This window comes from Tachypleus tridentatus, chromosome 1, assembly GCF_004210375.1.
Source record: "Tachypleus tridentatus isolate NWPU-2018 chromosome 1, ASM421037v1, whole genome shotgun sequence".
Taxonomy (NCBI): Eukaryota; Metazoa; Arthropoda; class Merostomata; order Xiphosura; family Limulidae; genus Tachypleus; species Tachypleus tridentatus.
This window is the reverse complement of record NC_134825.1, coordinates 130,673,772-130,694,707: the sequence shown is the minus strand read 5'-3', so window position 1 is coordinate 130,694,707 and position 20,936 is coordinate 130,673,772. Positions and strand designations below refer to the sequence as shown.

The window sequence follows — 20,936 nt, the reverse complement described above, 5'->3', positions numbered from 1 at the left end:
GGTTGATTTTGCTTTCTGTCTAGGTGTGTGCGTATAATGTTTTCTACGGTTTGTGGGAGAAACTTATTGATGTTGATGAAGTATTGTTTTATTTTGTCTAATTCATCGTTAATTTTATCTGGTGAGTATAGTTTTATGGCTGTGTTTATTTGGTTTCTTAGTATGTTGAGTTTTTTGTTTTGTTTCATGTGCTGAGTCCCAAGTAATGTATAGTCCAGTATGGGTGATTTTTCGGTGGATTTCTGTTTTGAATTGTGTGTCGGTTCTTGTAATTTTGAGGTTAAGAAATGATATTTGATTGATTTCTTCCTGTTCACATGTGAAGTTAATGTTGGGATGTATAGAGTTAATGTGATTGAAAAAATTAAGTATGTGTTCTGTAGATTTGAATCCCGCAACCGTGTCATCTACATATCTATACCAGTATAGTGGTGGATGTAATGCTGTGTTAATTGCTTGTGTTTCAACTTGTGTCATAAAAATATTAGCTAGAACTGGTGATACTGGGTTGCCCATGCTTAGGCCATTTGTTTGTATATAGTTTTGGTTGTTGAACATGAAGTTTGTCTTTATCGTGGTGAATTCTATTAGGGTTGCTAACTGGTTACTGGGAATTTCTATGGTTGGGTTAGGGTCTCGGATATAGAGTTCTAAGGCTATCTTGCAGGCTTCAGTGGTTGGAACTTCTGTAAAGAGGGATATAACATCGAAACTGGCCATTAAGGCTTTATGATTAAGTTGATTTAGATTAGACTTGAAATTAAAAGAGTCTTTGATGAATGAGCTGGCTGATGTTACATATTTGGAGAATGCCCATGCTATGTATTTACCAATATTGTAATTAAACGATTCATATGTGGACATTATTGGTCGTAATGGACAATCTGGTTTATGAGGTTTGGGGATGCCGTACATTGGTGTGCGTGAGTCGGTTTTACGTAGGTAGGAATAAAGTGTTTGTGAAATTGTGTTGGCTTTTTTCATTTGTAGTAGTAATTTGTTCAGTTGCGTCTCGTGTGTCTTTGTTGGATTTGTGTGTATTGGTTTAAATTTGTTCGTGTCTGATAGGATGTTATTCATTTTTTGGATGTATTCATTCATGTTCATTATGACTATAGCGTTACCTTTATCTGCTTTTAGAATTTTTATGTTTTTGTCTTGTTTTAGGTTTTTTAATGGAATTAATGTCTTTTTTTGTAAAGTTGTTTTTTAGTTTTCTGTTTTGTGAAATTATGTTGATGGTTTTGTGAGAAAATTCTTTGAAAAAATCGTTTAAGATGTTGTGTTTAGGTGTTTCTGGAAAATATAAATTTGTAATTTTACCTGGGAAGTTTGGCTGTTGGATGTCAATAAAATTATCTAAGTTGTCTTCTTTGTGTTGGTTGTTTTTTGGTTGTTTCCTTGTTGTTGTTCTCTGTAGAAAGTATCACAAGTCTCCTGGCTAGGTCCTCTAAACATGTTTTGATTTCTATGGTTGGAATGTACCTAGGTGCTATTGCGAAGTTGAGTCCTTTGTTAAGTAGATCTAAGATCTTGGAGATGATTGTTAATGCCCGTCTTGCATTGTTCCTTGATACAAACAACCTCCTCTTGCTCATCCAGTGTGGGTTCTGTCGACAGCAAACAACTGTTAATCATTTGATTTGACTTAAAACGTTGATCAAGGAAGCCTTCCTTAAAAGAGAACATCTTGTTTCTGTCTTCTTCAGTCTTGAGAAGGCTTATGACATTACACATATTAGTACAGCAATTTGCAGAACCTTCATTCATATCAGTTATTTGGCCATTTGCTCATTTTTATTCGTGTTTTTTTTACTCGGCTAACGATTTCAAGTTCTTATCCATTCTTTCACACAACAGCTTGGAGTTTCTCATGGCTGTGTACTGAATGTCACATCTTTCAATATCAATGCTGTCATTCCACAATTCTCCTACTGTTGAAATTCTGGCTATATGGCAATGATTTCTAGATCTTGTATCTATCGTCACGTATGATATTTTTTGACAGGCAGCTTCATACTGCTCCCAATCGGTTATTGAAAAGGACCACATCAAATGGTTCTACTTTTTCTTTTTCCAAAAAGTTTGGATGCAGTTTCGATATCAATAGGGTCTACATCCCAATCTCAATCTCAGCGATGTTGTTCTTCCCATGGTCCCTGAGACAAAGTTCTTGAGACTTATTATTGACTGTAAAGTTACTTTCATTCATTAAATTAAGCAGCTACATGTCATATGTACTATGGTACTTAATATATTTTTTCTTCTCTCTACCACCTCTTGGGGAGCAGATCGATGTTTTAACTAAAGGCATATCGTGCCCTCAATTGATTCAAATTGGACTATGGGTTTGTGGTCTATGGTTCTTTCAGGACCTCGGCCTTGAAGATGCTGAACCCCATTCACCATCTATGGCTTTGATTCGGCACGGGAGCTTTTCACAATTCTCTAGTCCAGTTTTTGTACATTGAATCCCACAAAACTCCTCTTCATCTCAGCCATTTGTAACTTTCTTTGCAGTATTCCCCTAAATTTCAATCCTTACTGCACCATACCATATGAGGTTGTGTCTTTTTACCTCAGTGGACTATGCTCTTTTGGCATAGACGGCCTGCCATTCTTTCTTTTGGCCTTCATATTCAGGCACAGTCGGCTGAATTTAGTCTGTCATTGGATGACGTTGCTGTCTCCCCTAGTAAGCCCATCCCGCCATGGCTTATTATTATCCTTTTTTACGACCTTTCTATGATCTATCTGAGGAAGGTCAAAATTCCTTACTGGAAGTACCATCTTCTCTTTGCTGAACATGTTTCGAACGATATTTGTATTCTCGGATTCAAAGTGTGGCTTCACTCTAGTTGACAGTATCGTAATCACTATAAAGATTAGGAGATAAATATAACTTATGCCTTCTTCGTTCTAGAATGAGAACAAATTATAATATAAAACATAAATGTTAAACCAAATAACTTGAATCTTATAAAATTGTACATTTATATATATTTATCATTTTTATCATACTTACCTTTAGTTGTGCTTGGCTAACAATACAGAAGATACGCAGCGCACGTGTACTCATGTTGTGTATCCAATAACATAAAGCTGACCTTTGGTTTTTCCAAAGTGACCTGGCTTGAGTGTATTTTAGTGGACTAGTATTTTGTAAAATGCAGTTATATTTCAATTATTATACATTATATATGTACATAGGTTATTCGCAAACAAGTTCTTGAACTTATTTTTGTTATAATATATAACAGTAAATAAAGAAGTAAAGCAAACAGTTATCTCTTCTAGTTGCGACATTTGTACTACGTTGCTGCTTGTCATAGCTTTCTAAGCCTTAAAAAAATTCACACGTGGAGGATGTGAAACGAAATTTTTTTTTAAATATTTCATATGCACGTTTCGATAACAAAGAAAACATAAATTAGTTCATCAATACGATATAAATCCATTATAATTTATCAAGTTTAGTAACTAATCTGTATTTGGGTCTTAAAATATGAAATTTCGAACTAACCAGCACGAAGGTTTGTCTAGAAAGAAAGAAACGCCGCTGGTATATTTGAAAATGGCTGAAAAAACAACAACACTTGGAGGACATTCTGAGCTTTTCATTGGTTATTTAGATGTCATATAGAAATAAATGAATGGAAGAGACAGTTTACAGAAATGGAAAGAGATGAGGTGAGCCATTGTGTTTGATTCAGCACATGAGCGATATCCCAGCAAGTACAAAACACAGGAGGTTCTTGTTTGATATTTTATTTTTTTAATATCAGCAATTTCAGTTTCTAATTCGTACATATCTAAATACTTTGTATTTTGCCATCATAAATATCTAATTTGAATCAGTGTTGCATTCAACATACAACGTAGCATAGAAAAATCGGTGTTGATATGTGACTTTTTAGTATTTACTTTTAAATTAGGAAATTAAATAATGTATAATATGAACATTTTAATTGTAATTTACAGTTTTATACTAAATTTAATGATATAAATTCAAAAAGTTGAAGTTTAATAAATTGTGAATGCGAGTCACCAAACGCGATGACGTGACCTTTGACCCGTGACACGTATGGAAAATGTTAAAAAGCTTAAGGGAACACTAGACATTTCTAAAAACATTAACTTCAATAGGTAATGATAAAATCATTTACACTAGAATTGTAATTGTTTAGCTTATGTAAAGTTTATTTCTTTGTTTAGAATTAAGCACAAAGCTACACAATGGACTATCTGTGCTCTGCCCACCACAGGTATCGAAATCCAATTTTTAGCAATGTGAGTCCGCAGACATACCGCTCTGTCACTAGGGAGCAGCTTATATAAAGTCAACTTTTCAACATCTATACGGCCTTCACAGTATCTTATTTGACATTCTATGACAAATTTTGGGTGTAATATACTGATCCATTTGTATTTTAAACCAGCAAATAAAGAAGGAGAATTACAAAATGGCCGCTTTAAGTGAATTTTTTCTTTGTAAATATAACATGTGTGGTTTATTGTGAAGTTTTATACATGTACAATCTTATCAGTCAATAGTGAAGATTTTCTTTGTTTGTTTGTTTTGGAATTTCGCACAAAGCTACTCGAGGGCTATGTGTGCTAGCCGTCCCTAATTTAGCAGTGTAAGACTAGAGGGAAGGCTAACTCTTGGGCTACTCTTTTACCAACGAATAGTGGGATTGACCGTCACATTATAACGCCCCCACTGTTGGGAGGGCGAGCATGTTTGGCGCGACGCGGGCTCGAACCCGCGACCCTCGGATTACGAGTCGCACGCCTTACGCGCTAGGCCGTGCCAGGCCCCGTGAAGATTTTAAAATGTTTGAACTGAATCTTTATTGTTTAAGGTGCTTTTTGTCTGTGGGTTTTATTAGGGGGTTATACAATTCTTTGCTATCTCTACTATGAACCACTATACTAGTTCACGATAAAAGAAACTGAAATCTAAAAATTAGAAACTTATTAAGTAAAATTAATATTAGTAATTCTCCAATAGGGATGCACGAGTACTTCATGTGTAATGTCATATATTCACAGACAATAATTTAGTAAAATACTTAATTTAAAAAAAAAAGTTTTTGCTTTCAAAAAATTGTTATACTTACTAATACTTTGCCAAATTTCTTGAAGATATACATATCATATTAAAAGTTATAGTGTGGACACTCTGATGATTAATTTGTAGTTACAAACTCTGTGCATTAACCGACCGCATTTGGAAGAAGTTAATTAATACATGAATCCAGTAGGAGACGATTGAACAGTGTTTAAACACAAGTATAAACTGTGTTATGTCTTCAAGTAAAACTTGTTTTTATTTTGTTTCACACATCATGTGTCCATTTCCTTCATTTCTTAAATTGAAACTCAGTCAACTTAAAAATTCAGTATCACTTTGCAATCTATCCTAAAATCCTCCAGTTATAAAATGGAATTGCATATTATTCTATTAAAACTCGGGTTAACCCAAAAATAACGTATGTACATCCCTTACTTTAGCTGCATAGGAAACACTCAAACTTCAACAGATAGTATTTTCAAGTTGTAAAGTACTAAGGCTTCCATCCACCTGGCTACTTGTCCTTGGTAGATGCATTTCAGAATCTGTTGTTAGGTTAAGGGTGTGGATCTCAACCACTGCAGAGACTGGGTTCTGCTACGTTCTGCGGTAACAGAAATGGTGGTGCTTCCATTCTGATACTGAATTTTGTTAGTCATCTTTATTGTTGGTTGGATGGTGATTGCTGGTGACCCTGTAGCAGTATACATTAATATGCCTTCTCAGTTTTCAGAAGATTTCCTCAAAAGCTTTAGCTCTGAAAAGGTTTTCTTTAGTTGAGGATATGGTGTTTCCATTGGAGGTCCAAATACATTGTGCCCTGATAGTGTTTATCTACAAAATAACCCCAGTGGAAAACTTAAATATTTTATATCAGCTTTTTGATATATGTGCTTGTTGTATTGGTATAAGGATGGCTCTAAGCATCATCATCATCACGAGTTGAGTGGTGGTTGTACTGAGCATCATCTGCTGCTCTGCTGTTTATGATGTTATCATTTCGGCTGGGCCTTTCTTCAGTGTTATGATAGCAACCGATAGTTTTGGTGGTTCTGAGGGATTTGGAGTAACATACTGATAGCTTTAATCAGCTTTTTAACACTCATTCCATCATCCAGCAGTGCTTATTCACTCAGAGGCTCTGCCAATATGAAGAAAGCCAGCCAATAGGGTCTTCAGTAATATCTGATGCTTGGTAATGTATTTAAAGCTGCTAAACAGAAATTTTTCACTGGAATCACCTTCTATAGTAATGTAGACATTTATAGGGTTAGCCACACAAACATAATCAAAACACACAATTGATCAGATGAAAACAAAATAACTAGAAGGGTTAAGAATATGATCTGGCATAGAAAATATTACAACTTAAATCTAAGGTTAATCGAATTCTGACTGGGTCACATTTTTGTTAAGAACACAAACTAATGTTTTAGTTACATCAATTCTCTGTCAAAGCTCTAAAACTATAGCCATTATAAAGTGTTATTTCGAAAGGCTTTCACCTATAGAGGTTTCAGTCTCTTCAGGTTTCATTTGATTTCACAATCCACGTTCATGCTGCTCTGCTCGCCATTAGGCATGACAGAAGTTTGCAGCAACCCTCGAATCCAGCTACTTTCCTTTCACTATTATCAGGTGGTATGCAAATAAAGTCCAGTTCAAATAGAAAAGGAATATTGGATGAGACTGCAACTCTAGCCTCTATATGAGTAACCAAAATATCAGTCATCACAATAATTTTATCCACTCATAAACACCTTGATTCGATCTAATCAAAATATGTTGCGCTACTCTAATAAAAAAAAATTATTTATAATAACAGGTAAACAGTGATCTTAATTAACACCTTTCAATATTCGCAGCTGTTTCAAATTGCAACATCTTAATTTCTCATATCAAATTATTTGTTTTGGTAAATATTGCTTACTCTCTCTTCTTTGTCTAACTGATTCATTTGTTATACAATAATTATGAATGGCATCAATTAACGCTCGTACACTCGTGTGAATCCATAAATATTTCAATTTAAAAACGTATATATTGCCAAATACGCGTATCTTCGTTACACAAAATCACACACATAAATAGCTTAAAACAGACTGGCTCCAGCTTCCTGGTATATTTTTCAGTAACCTCCTTAGTTGCATTACACAGACTACAGTCGTGAAAAAATTTAATCTCAATTGTAACGATACTGAGAGATCAAAGTAATATAACTAAACAATTAAAACTGAAGAAATTATTTTTCAAGATCTTCTGTAAAATGTAATTCTGCAAAAATTCATATTCTAACTGAGGAAAAAGTTAGGACACCTCCACATTTATACCCACTTAAAATGGCTCAATTCACACACAGGTGTATCACACCAGGTGCACGTGATTAAAAGATCATTACTCAGCATTGTGAATGAGGCTTGCCCTATTTAAACCTCAGACATTTAGTTTCACGTGCTCCTGTCCATCGAAGTGCTCACTCGCGCAACTTCGAGTCGCTGGATTTTGCGTGGATTCTCGTGCCATTTTTATCATGCCCGTTACGTGTGTTTGTTATGTTTATTACCGTGTACTGTATCGTGTCCGGCTCTTCTTGTATAACTGAGCCGTGTGTTGTGTCGTGTCCGCGCTGTTTCGCGGCCGTTTTGTGTGTGTGTGTGAACAGTCTCGTATAGGTCGGTATGGCTGCGGCCATACACTGTTCGGCCGCGGTTTATCTGCTTCGTGGTGCCCGCGGTTTCGCTACCCTTGGCGGTTATAGACGCCTTGAACGCTGCTGTTGTAGGTAGCCACACCGAGTGCCTCCAGCATTTTGGCGGCGAACGTTACGTGGTGACGGTGGCGTCGGCCGCTCATGCCCATTGCCTCCTGGACCAGGGGGACTTTCCCTTGGGGGACCAGCGTGTGCCCGTGGAGCCAGCCGGGCAAAACATTAAGTGGATCACCTTCCGTCAGCCCCCTTTGAAATGTCCCATGACGTCGTCAAGGGCGTGTTGTCGGCATATGGGACAGTGAAAAAAATAGAACATGAGGCGCAGCAGTCTCTCCCAACTGTGTATACAGGGACCCAGCTTGTGTGTATGGATATGCAGATGCTGGTCCCAAACTTCATTGTGGTGCAGGGTTTCCGGGTGGTGTGTAATTACCCGGGCATGGGACGACTGTGTCGATGCTGTGGCCTCGAGGGCCACCTATTGGCTGAGTGCCAGACCCCACAGTGCGGGACTTGTCAGGCATTTGGACATGTGGACAGTGCCTGCACTATCACGTGCACTGTGTATGGTGGTGGTTACACGCCCTCGCGTTGCCCGCAGAGCGTGGCGACGTATGCCTCGGTGGCCACAGGGTCGCTGATGGTTACACGGCTCAAGAAAACGAGGGCAAAGAGTGCTGGGCAGCAGCTCTTCCTCGTGCGGCGTTTGTGAGTGGGGTCCCCGAGGGGGCGCCTGTCCCGACGGCTGCAGTGTCTGGGGAGGGTGTGTCACAGTCCCTTGCGGAGGACTGCATCTCACACACCCAGATCGTAGAGGTGGTGTCCTCTGGGGTTGAGGGTGGTGCTTTGGATGCCGTTTGGGTGGAGGGGGCCTCTGAGGAGGCTTTGGCCCATTCTTCAGGCCCGGGTTTAGACTCGGCCCCTGTAGGGGTTCAGGACGGCCCAGGTGGCCCTGAGGCATCCCCCATTGTTGTGGGGGCTCTAGCCTCCCTGTCGGGTGGTGTGGGGTTGAGGGCTATGTGTGGGCGCCCACGATCCAACCATCCCTGTAAGTGTTGAGGAGGGTCCCTCTGTGGAGGGTCCTGTCCCCCCTGTTTGCGTGGGGGAGGGTCCCTCTGAGGAGAGTCCTGCTCCCTGTTCGGAATGAGTCTGTGGGGGAGGTCGGAGACTCCATGGAGTCTCAATTTTCTTCTGCTGCTGAGGCTGGGGGTTCTGAGGGACCCTCGGTGCTGGCTCTGGGGATGGTGGTTGTTCTGGCCCCCTCTCCCGTGGTGCAGACCCCAACGCTGGACGAGCTGCCGTCATTGAGCTCATTCTTGAGTATGTTGAACTTCCCCAGTCTTCCCTGCCTCTCTGGCTTGAGTGAGGACAGTGGGGAGGTGCGGGGGCCTTGCAGCCCCATTATGTTGCCAGATGTCCTTCGCGTGTAGCGGCGGTGGTCGGATGTCGGCGGCCGCTACTGCAATGAGTGGGTGGGGTTGGGTGGCCTCATGAGGCCGCACGCTCCCCTGCCTCTGCCAACTATATCGAAACAGCAGCATCACTGAGTTCTCCCCTCTGATTGGTTGATGGGTTTTCGTGCCTTACTCTGAACATCCAGGGGATGCGTAGTGTTGCTAAGCAATTCTATGTATTCTCCCTGTTCAACCGCTTTGCAGTTGACGCGGTTTTTTACAGGAGACCCATTTTGCCTCTCGGAGGGACCACTTTTCGTTTTCTTCATGTTACCCTTTCCGTGCCTTCTAATCGTTTGGCAGTACACGATCGCAGGGGTGGGGATCCTTTTCCACCCGCATTTTCTTGGGACCATCCTCGCGTCACATAGTGATGCTGAGGGGCTGGTGGTGTACGTTGATGTTGTCACTGGGGGTCGTAAGATTCGGCTTGTCAATGTCTATGCACCTGTCTGGACTAGGGAGTGGGATACTTTCTTCTGGGCTTTGACAGGTTCATGGTTACACAGGCCAATATCATCCTTGGGGCAACTTAAACTGCGTTTTGGATCCTCCCCTCGATAAGATTGGGGTGATTCTCTTTCTGGTAATCAATATACATGGTCTCTGCATGTGGTGCTGTCGGATTTCGCCTTTTTCCGATGTCTGGCGTGCAGTGCATGGATCTGATTTTATGGGTACCTGGACTGGTCAGGGCGTTTCTTGCCGCCTCGACCGGTTTTATGTGACACCTGGCCTATGGCAGAGCCTTGGTGGGGCTGCTGTTCATCAGGTTGGTGATGTCTCGTTTTCAGTGTCTGACCATCGGGCGTTTCTCACCACATTCTGGGATTTTGTTCCCGTTTATCTGGGCTCCGGTGTGTGGAGGCTCAACGTCTTCCTGAGGATGGGGTTGAAGACTCTTTGCTTGCCCTTTTTCGGGGCTCTGTTCTGTTGAGTCTGTCACCAGTCCTTGGTGAGCGGGTCTCAAGGAGGCCTGGGTCTCCTTGCTGAGGCAAGCTGGCATGTGGCTTTCGCGGGCCCGCCTCCTGGCCTTGTGGGACAAGCAGGACATCATGCCACCTTGCTTCGTGGTGGATCGACGGATCGCTGGTTCCTCTCGAACATTGAGAAACTAGGTAGGGATATAGATTTGGATTATTCCAGGCTATTCCCTGAAGCGAGTGTCTATAGTCTGATCGAGTCGTTCGATCCCAGAACTGCCACCAGGGTTCCGCTGTTCAAGGCACGGGAGATGGCTAAGACCGGACATATCTCCAGTTTGGTGTTGGAGAATGGTCAATCTTCATCTCCAACATTCAGGACGCATGCCTCGACTACTATCGCTGTTTGTTTTCGGCCTCGTTCGTGGACGAGTGGTTGTGGGATGACATTACTCGGTTTTTACCCTCCCTCGGCCCTTCCTTGAAGTCATGAACAGCTAGTTAAATCATTCTCCTTGGATGAGTGTCAGTCGGCCATTTGGTCCATGCCACTTAGTAAGTGTCCTGAGCTGGATGAGCTGCCAGTGGAAATTTACAGCCACGTGTGGCATGTCGTTGGACACTCCTTTGTCCGACTTTTTAATTACTGTCTGGCTGCGGGTTCTCTGCCACCGGGAACACTGGATGGGCTAATTACACTTATCTGTAAGGATCCCAGCCAGTCTGAAGATATTTCCACGTGGCGACCCATTTCTCTCCTGAACGTGGATGCAAAATCTGGTGCTTCTCAGGGACCTGTTCCATTACATCATGGATCGGGATATCCCTGTGGTCTTTGTGTCCCTCAATCAGAGCAAGGCTTTTGATCGAGTTTCTGTGGTTCGTTCTGGAGAGGTGTGGCCTCCTTCCACTTTTTGTATGCTACATGCAAGCCTTGTACACTACTGCTTCGAGCAGACTCTTGGTTAATGGGTACCTTACGTCCTCCTTTCCAATCTTGCAGGGGGTTCGTCAAGGTTGCCCATTGTCACCAACACTTTACGTGTTGATTATTGAGCGCTTGCTCTCTCATCTGTACCGCTCGGTCTCAGTGTGTGGCCTCCATATGCCGGGGGTTCTTGCGTGACATATGTCGCGCATGCAGACGATGTGAACCTGTTCCTCGAGAACCTTACATCCTTATGTTCAGTGCTGGCCATCGCCCATCGTTACTCTCGGGCCAGCGCCACCTCGTCTACTGACTCTCCGTTTGGTCTGGATTGGACCCCCTCCCCGATCACCTGTTTTGGGGTTCATTTTCTCGCGGGCCCTGGGGCTGCTTGGGAGGGGTGGTTAAGCGTGTGGGTTTGGCCGTGCACGATTACCGCTACTACCCTCTCATCCTGTTTAACAGGGTGGAGGTGATGTGGAGGAGGATTCTCTCCTTGGTCTGGTACCTGGGGGCCATTCTTCCTCTGGATGACTGCACTGCTCGAGCCATCGAACGCCATGTCTTTGATTTCCTGTGGGGTGGTGTCTCGGCACTACTTGATGCTGCCGCCTCGTAGGGGTGGTCTGGGCATCCCATGTGTACAGACCCAGTGTCTTTCCCTTCTTCTGTCTGTTTTCTTTTGCTGTCTGTCTTTGGAGGGTCACCCCTGTTGCCATCTCATGAGATTAGTGATTGGCATGGAGTGCAGACTCTTTGGTATTCCTTTGAGCCCGTGGACGCCTATGTGTTTTGAACCTCCTACCTGGTACGTCGACGCTGCTGCTGCGTTACGGCGGTGTCGTACCGTGTCTGCCGATGTACTGACAGACTCCCGTTCTCTCTTCCAGTTGCTGGTCCCCACATGTACCCACAGGATCGAGTGATACCATTCTGCTCTACTGTGGGACGTTGTTTGGGGCCACGTTGCACTGCACCATGTTGATCGCTACCTCCAGGCTTTCAACTGGCGTGTGGTGCATAACATCCTGCTGGTGATGGACCGTACCTACCTGTGGAACATGTCCAACTGAGTTGTGACCCGTGTGTCACGCCCAGGTGGAGTCTGTCTTGCACAGGTTGGTTCTCTGTCCGACATCGGCAGAGATCTGGGAAAGGGTTGTGGGCTTTTTCCGGTTCCTGTCCCTCTCGGCAGAGATCATTCTGTTCCATGTAGCTGTTCCTGTTCCCAGCCACCTGGCCTTTACCATTCAGTACACAATTATTATCTTTAAGTACGTCATCTAGCTTGCTCGGAACAACTTGGTCTTCGTGCAAGCTCCAGTGTCGTACTTTTCGATACTGGGTAAGGCCAGGTATTGGCTGTTACTTCGCCTTGAGGCGGACTGCCAGTACCTGGGTTCTGGGACGTTTTACCAACTCTGGCGACCGGACGTCTTGCCCCTTTGTGCGTTTGTAGGGGGTCGGTTGGAGATCAGCTTCTGAACCGCATTGTCTCCACTCTCGCTTTTTGTGTTTTTGTATATATTAATGTAGTGTATATTTACTGTTTTTTTCTTCCATTTGTTCGTATTAATGGTTCTATATATCTAATATTTTTTCCCTTCGTTCATATTAATGTTTGTTTATATTTCTTGTTTTTTTTCCTTCCTCCATATTAATGTTTGTATATATTTTGTTTTTTCCATTTGTTCATATTACTGTTTGTACATATTTAATGTTTTTTCTCTCCATTTGTTCATATTTATGTTTGTATATATTTAATGTTTTTCGCTTGTATATATTTCTTGTCTTGCCTTTTTGTCCTGTTTTTTATTGTTGTTAATAAATTCAAAATGAGAGCAAAATAGCTGTCTGAGGCCTTCAGAAAGAAAATTGTAGCAGCTTTTGAGTCTGGTAAGGGATTTAAAAAGATCCCAAAAGATGTTGAAATCATCCATTCCACTATCCGAAAAATAGTCAACAAATGGCGGGCTTTCAAAACAACTGCCAACATGCCCAGGTCTAGTCGTCCAAGCAAGTTCATCCCGAGAGCAGACCGCAAGATGCTAAAAGAGGTCTCCAAAAACCCTAAAATGTTATTACGGGACCTACAGCAGGCTCTGGCTACTGTTGATGTGAAAGTGCATTCCTCTACAATCAGAAAGAGACTGCATCAGTGTAATTTGCATGGGAGGTGAGCAAGGAGGAAACCTTTGCTCTCTAAGAGAAACATCAAAGCCAGACTAAAGTTTGCCAGAGAGAATGTAGACAAAGACCAGGATTTCTGGAATAATGTTCTTTGGACAGATGAGTCCAAAATCGAATTATTTGGACACCAGAACAGAGAACATGTTTGGCATAAATTAAATACAGCATTCCAAGAAAAGAACCTCAACCAACTGTGAAGCATGGAGGTGGAAGTGTCATGGTTTGGGGCTGCTTTGCTGCAGCAGGACCTGGACAGCTCACAATAATAGAATCCACCATGAATTCTACTGGATATTAGAGGGTGCTTGAGGATCATGTGAGTCCATCTGTAAGAATATTAAAGCTAAAGTGGAACTGGACCCTGCAATACGACAATGACCCAAAACATACCAGTAAATCCACCAAGGACTGGCTGAAAACTAAGAAATGGAGAGTCCTGGAATGGCCGAGTCAAAGTCCAGATCTTAATCCCATTGAGATGCTGTGGGGTGACTTGAAACGGGCTGTGCATGCGAGAAACCCCTCAAACATCTCACAGCTGAAAGAATTCTGCATTGAGGAGTGGGGCAAACTTTCTTTAGACCGATGTCAAAGACTGGTAGATGGGTTCAAGAAGCGTCTCATTGCAGTTATTTCAGCCAAAGGGGATAACACTAGCTCTTAGGAGGTAGGGTGTCCTACCTTTTTCCTCAGTTAGAATATGCATTTTTGTAGAATTACATTTACAGAAGATCTTAAAGTATTTCTTCAGTTGTAATTGTTTTGTTATATTTCTATAATCTTTCAGCATTGTTAAAATTGAAATTAAATATCTATATATCCAAAATTGTTACAAAAATACACAGGCTTTCATAGGGTGTCCTAACCTTTACACATGGCTGTATATACTGTAAACATATCACATTTTAGTCGCAAGGACGAAGGTTATGATCTGATGATCAGTCAAATGTTCAGTGCTGAAGCTTTGGTGGGAAGCAAAACCTAATCTAAAGGATGTTCATATAGTACTGATACAGCAAAGTGCAACTATCTTAAAACCATCAAACTCAATTCATTTTCCTTTTCGTCAACAGAATTCAGTTAAACTAAGACTTTTCAGTTAAAATTTGAAAATGCCAGGAATAATATTTGTTACTACTACATCGTATATCAAAATACACTCAGACTGGATGCAACTACCTTACTGCAGAAGAAATCAATACTTTTTAGTAGGGACTATGCAGTATGCTTCATAATGATTTTGTCATTCTGTTAGATCAGATAAGTTATTTTCATGAAACGTTGAACGATATTTCTCCACAGAAAATCACTTAGTACATCAGAAAGAATGTGTTGTAACCCTTTCACTCGAGTTTCAAACTTTTAAAGTAACATTTTCATTTGTGAAAACTTTATTTTCATAATATTTAAAATGTATGCAACATTTTCAGACTTAAGTTGTTTGTGACAGATAAGTCTTGACCATTGTAATCATGTACTTTGAAACTGCATCTTTTCGCCAGAGGAAGACAATCTTGCATTATCTCTGTTCTCATAGTATTATTTGAATGAAAAGGAGTGGAAGTGACCTTGAAATGTTGCGAGCATTGCTTTCTCATAATAATACAGGGCTTTCATTAAACAACCTTGTGTCCAACTGACTGAAGTTAAAGCAGTGGCATTTTTCTGTTCTCTTACTATACATGTAAGTGTGTAAGTTATTGTATTTCAGCCAACTTTTCTTGATCGTCTTTGAGTTATCTGACACAAAATAGTCAATCAAATAAATAGCATAATTTCGAGATCATCCGTATTAATGTATACAATGGTATTGCACCACTTTACTGTGTTTATGTTTTTACACCTTAAAAATTCATTTCCAATGTTATAATGATTAGATCTTCATTCTTCAAATATCACTAACTCACTGTCAACTAAATCTTAAGGTTTGTATTGCAGTTATGACTTATCTGTAAGTAAAGTTTTATTTAAGAATACATCAACGCTGTATCTACTGGCACCAGCTGTTCTATCTTGTGTTAATAGAGCAGCAATAATCCAATATTCATCTTCAATTATGTGAACTGTTATTCTATTACATCTACTAACACAATCCAACTTAGCTTCGTGACGATATAGTTGTAACAATATAGCGTAGAGCACACATTGTCCCTAACAATACCAACCTGTAGCTCAAAATACAAAGAACGACATTTATTTTCAGTATTTATCTTTCAACTACATCATTATCTTATCTGTTGGTGATCAAGCTCAATTTTAGCCATATCAGTTCTGAGGCTGATGACAGCAATTATGTAAATTGTCAAAGTTGTCTTTCACCTCTACATATATCACTTCCTCATCTGGCTCATCATGAATGGTTATATAAGTACTCTCATATCTTCTTTTTCCCCATCTTCTAGGTTGAAGCAAAACAAACTTTTGTCCTCCTATAACTTATCGATAAGGTACAAACACAACTGAATGACAAGTATTATGTGCTTTTATATGCCTTTTGCCATCCGTGATTCACATGTTAATGGACTAACTCGTTGGAGTACAAGACAAGGTCATGACCAGCAAAATTCAAGCAGTCTGTCTTTGCCCCGTGCCCAAACCATTCCTATTCTGCATTCTGATTCACTATTTCTACATTATCTTGTCTTAGCATTTCTTCTCTTGCATAGTTGTCTTTCCTAGTTTTCACGCGAAAACTCGTGTACATTAATTTGCACATACTTTAACCACTTTACATACTATTATGAACTTTGTAAGATACTTGCTCTAAAGAGAGGACGTACATTAAATCTATAAATAGCAAGACATTTTGCTTGAATAGGACCATGTTTGGAAAGAACCTAAAGATCTCTATTCGTTGCATTATCTAACATCATGAAATTTGATACGTATTCCTCAAAATTTGGATTAAGATATTTAATATTTTAGTATTCTGTATTATGCACTTTACTAAATTATCACATTCGCTACAATAAGACAAAGTACACATCTTTACGACAGCCAACACTTTACACAACTCAGACAACGACTGTTTGTTAAAATTGGTTTCTTGTTCTGTATGAATCTCTTTAGGTGCCCTGAGCTACGCTATTCAGAACTCTACCAAAACATCAACCAATGAAGTAGTGACCAAGAGATAAGTATCAGCATACTTTGCAAAACAGTGAATGATCATAACTATGGTCAATTGACTTGATCTTGTTACATCTCATATAATGGACCAGTGATATCCAGGGCAATTCTTTTATGGAAGATATAACATCATTTCTGTAGAGAAGTTTACCCTATTTAATTCAATTTTCTTCTTTTAGTAGCCCATTTCATAAAGTATTGACACTAGCACTCAACGTCTCGACCGGAATGAATGTAATTAATTACACTGCTATCAAATGTTAGCACAAATGCGAGTAACATCTTGATGTCCTTCTGTTTTTGATAAACAACATGTGGAGGATCTCATGCCCAAGTTAGTTACTGCGGTGAGTTCCGAGCATAATTTCCCTTATGTATATGTGTATTGTTCCTGTGTTTATATAATGTGGATTGTCAGAGAAAACTTAGAAAATGTCATGTACGTTATTCTCAAAAGTTCTTTATACGTTTTATTTAAGATTAACGTGAACTTAACATCACATTAAATTACAAAATCCCTCTAACCAACAAAGAACAGCTTCCTCTAAATGAGAAAAAATCTGAATAAAAAATATATGAAGTTTACGACAGTAACATAAATTCAAGGGAAAATAAAAAGTGATCAGACTTCGATCTGAGTTTGTTTCTGGTAGTATATGTAAGAATATGAGACAATTTTTATGAGCCAAGAAGCCCCTTTTTGTCGGGCCTGGCATGACCAGATTATTAGGGTGCTTAACTGATAATCTGAAGAATCACGGGTTCGAATCCCTGTCACACTAAACATGCCCTTTCAATCATGGGGGCGTTATTATGTTACGGTCAGCCCTACTATTCGTTGGTAAAAAAGTAGCTCAAGAGTTGGTGATAATGACTAGTTGTCTCCATTCTAGTCTTACAATGCTAAATTAGGAACGACTAGCGCAGTTAACCCTCGTGTAGGTTTGCGCGAAAATTCAAAACAAAAGACAAACCATTTTTGTCTTTTAAAAGTGGTGTTACATTACTGTTCGTACAACACACACACACATAAATATATAATTTAGGCCGAGCGTGGCTCAGTAGTTAACGTGCCTAATGATGGATCTATAAACCGCCATTTGCATTCCGTTGCACTTCTCAGCCCTCAAATCACTTTTTGCTTGAACTTGATAGGGGATTTGAGGGGGGGGGGTATAAGGATGAAGAGCAAATCCCATAATTTAATTATACAAGAGTTGGTGGTGCCTATTGTTTATTAACTGCCTTCTTTCTATAAGTTTAAGATTGGAAATATTTAGCATAGATATTCCTTGAATAACTTTGCGTGAATTTCGAAAGAAACAAATGATATATAAAATTATCTTAAATCTTTCTCTTAAATATTAGGTAAATAAATATGTTGTATTCTTATAATATTGCTGATGTTAAAACACGTAACATTCGGTTTTTGGATTGTAGCGCCAAAAGCTTGTGGTGAGTAAGCAGAAAAAGAAGTTTCTCAACGTTTTCGAGATAATATTGTGGACAAAGGACTATTTTATAGAAAGACTGAATAAAGAAACGTTTATCTTGGTATTAATGTTTGTATGCATAGTTATATCTTGTATTGTTTAATTAAATATTATAATGGTAATTTTTTTAGTATTTATCGTACATAAGTTGGAGTAAACTGGTATTATTTGTTAGGCCTAAATTATTTCATATTTGACATATTTCCATTGAAGTTTGAACTTGTACATCTTATAGTTTTAAAATTTGTATCTTTCAAAGTATAAGCCCAGTCTTTTACCGTATTACATATACTATACTGTGCATATCGCGTTACTGCTTTACTTCTATTAATTAATAGTTTTAAAATTTTTTATCTTAGTACTTAACGGTTTTATTACCAAAGTAGCGTAGGCCTAACTACATACTTTATCTTGCACGAGATTGGAAACTTAATACTGATACTACTAATAGTTATACAGAGTAATTCCTAAGTATTGCCATAGTCGTATGACTATGAACTTTATGATGGCGTATTATTGTATGTGGTTTTTAAGGTAAAAATGTTCGAAAATTAACTTATTGTTGACAATATTATAAGTTGTGACTATTATGCCATCATTATTAAGTATAATAAAATTATGATATATGAATGACAGTTGCGAAATATGTATACTATTTAAAAGGTAGCCAGCAATATGAATAAAAAATGCCTAGGGGTCTAGGGTAATAGGCATTAATTTTAAGATTCCATAGTTGGGTGTTTAGACTTTACCTTCAACAAGTAATATTTTTGTTTCTTTTTTGTATGACTAACAGTAAACAAATGTTTGCCTTTATCTGTTGCATAAAGAACTGATAAGCAGAGGTAAGTATATATATTTTCTATAGGCAATGATAGGTTTGGTTAAGATCAAACTTACCTAGGCAGTAAGTTTAAAGGAACAAAAAGTTTGCTGCAAGTGCTGCCTTCTAGTCAGCCATTCTAAATCAGACTGTTTAGTTGCTCCTCCTACCTGAATTTCTTGTTCAGGCTGGGAGATTTACTTTTTTATTACACGATGGGATAGATAGATCTCATACTCTCCTTTGTTTACTTGCCTTGAAGAGCTGTGGAACCCTAGATTTCTAGTTGGGGCTAGCCTATAGTGATTATTGCATCATTTTACACTTGATACAGGAGCTAGATTTTGGGTGAAGGACATACATGTTCTAGATGTAGTGTGGTTCCCTCACTTGCATACTTATTTTTTCTTGGTACAACTATGTTCTATGCTGATCGGATTACGAGTCGAGTGCTTTATCCACCTGGCCATGCTGTACATAAAGGGATAAACGACAAATCTTTTTCCCCTGATATCTGCATCATACTTAGGAAGTATCTGATGTAATAAAGAATACACGAGAGGAAGAGATAGGAATTTAATACCTCATTTCTTTTTAACACTTTTACCTTGATGTCTTCTGTATGTTCATGCCTGCACTGGCCCCTCCACCTTCTAAACTTGGGATTCTAGCTATATTGTCAGCAGAAGGTAAGTATGTTTTAGAAATTAACATTTTCCTAAATAGAAAATTAGATATTGCCAAGGGCAGTTAAGTGGGGTTATATAAGACTTGGAACATGTGAGACAAATACTTAAATAGGCAAAGCCAACATTGAAAAATAGCTATGTCGTCAGCAGAAGGAAGTGTCATTCTGTTTTCTGTTCAGGAGAATGCTAACTTTCAATTATATAATTATTTCAGATACAGTTGATTTAATCATTGCTTCATTCAATCAGTTAGTTTTATGACACTAATCAATATAGCACTGCTTGTAGCTAATCAGTTAAATCACCCAGTTGTAATCCCTTTAAGTTTAGATTTGTTTCAACAGCATGCTGAGGTATCATCATCAACATCATAAAGTAATTTTTGCTAGCATGTAATTACTTCTCTTTTCACCTTTATAGATTTTGTCATTTTTATTGTCATTGTGACCACCAGGTAGGTAACCATGAAAGTATCTATTCTGTAACTTTCAATGTTGAACATATATGTTCACAAGATTTGGCAAGCTTTTTACAGGTTCTTTTTTGGGCAAATACTTTTTGTAGTTAAATATATTTTATGAATATATGGAATCATGGCATTTATTAATCTGAATGTGAGAAGATTTTTAACTTAGGTTAAAAATACTTTTATTCATCTTCCAAGTTTTATATGCATAACATCTAGAACCTCCTAAATAAATATTAGACATTTTCTTAGCAAAACTTTAACTCTTTTCTCATCCGTAGTACTATGTTTCTTTGTAAGCCTCACACAAAAATGTGAAATAATTCTAAATTTTTTACTTTCTAGAATGATTGCAGATTGCAAAAAAATTTTTTCTAACTAGCTTAAGACTCATAAATGTCTAGATCAGTCTTTACTTAATTTTTATTTTATTGCTCTTTCAACCATGTCTAACTAATAATCCGACGTGATGCAAGTCACATGGGAAACTTGAAACTCAAAATACTACGTTGAATGATGCAAAACATGAGCAACTTGCACTTATGAAGAAATTTTTAAAATTATTATTTTTCATTACATCTAACCTAATAGTGTTGTAATGTCAGTAAAATGTGAACATGCCATGAATCACGAGAAGAATTATACACTCTGTAGGCTACAACAGAGCATGGCACATGAACTTCAAAAGCATGAAATAAAAATATTTGTTAAACTTAACCCTATAGCTATTGGTTTTCAGTAAGAGGGCATGCTATCACGTTTGTAGATCTACATTAAAAAAATTTAATGAATTACCAGGTTACAGAAATTCTGCAAATGAATTGATAATTATCTGATGCATGAGTATTTTGAATCTTGAACTCAAAATTACTTTGGATGTTAGATAGTCAACATTTGTAAAGAAAAAAATGCATAAGAAAATCTTTAATTGAAAAATCTTAAAACTTAATTAAAAATATGGTTATCTTGTATATGAAAGCATTGTAATGGTTACTGCTAATGCAAAATTTCATGAAAGTATGGATACATTATAAAAAGTGACTGCTTTTATGGT

At 39.0% G+C, this 20,936-nt stretch overlaps 1 protein-coding gene across 11 annotated transcripts in view; it reads left to right on the top strand.

Annotated features, from left to right (window-relative positions):
• LOC143223770 (uncharacterized) overlaps nucleotides 1–20,936 on the top strand; it is a 70,992-nt gene that overhangs the window by 2,872 nt on the left and 47,184 nt on the right. For 2 of the 11 annotated variants that reach the window (XM_076452231.1, XM_076452182.1), the window contains exon 1: nucleotides 17,822–17,965. The exons of 2 other annotated variants lie outside the window; for them this stretch is intronic. The gene's annotated coding sequence lies outside the window, so the exon portion shown is untranslated. Of the gene's footprint in view, nucleotides 1–17,821; nucleotides 17,978–18,040; nucleotides 18,439–18,557; nucleotides 19,417–20,936 lie in introns of those variants that run through there. 7 more of the 11 variants (XM_076452241.1, XM_076452207.1, XM_076452245.1 and 4 more) reach the window with 6 other exon arrangements.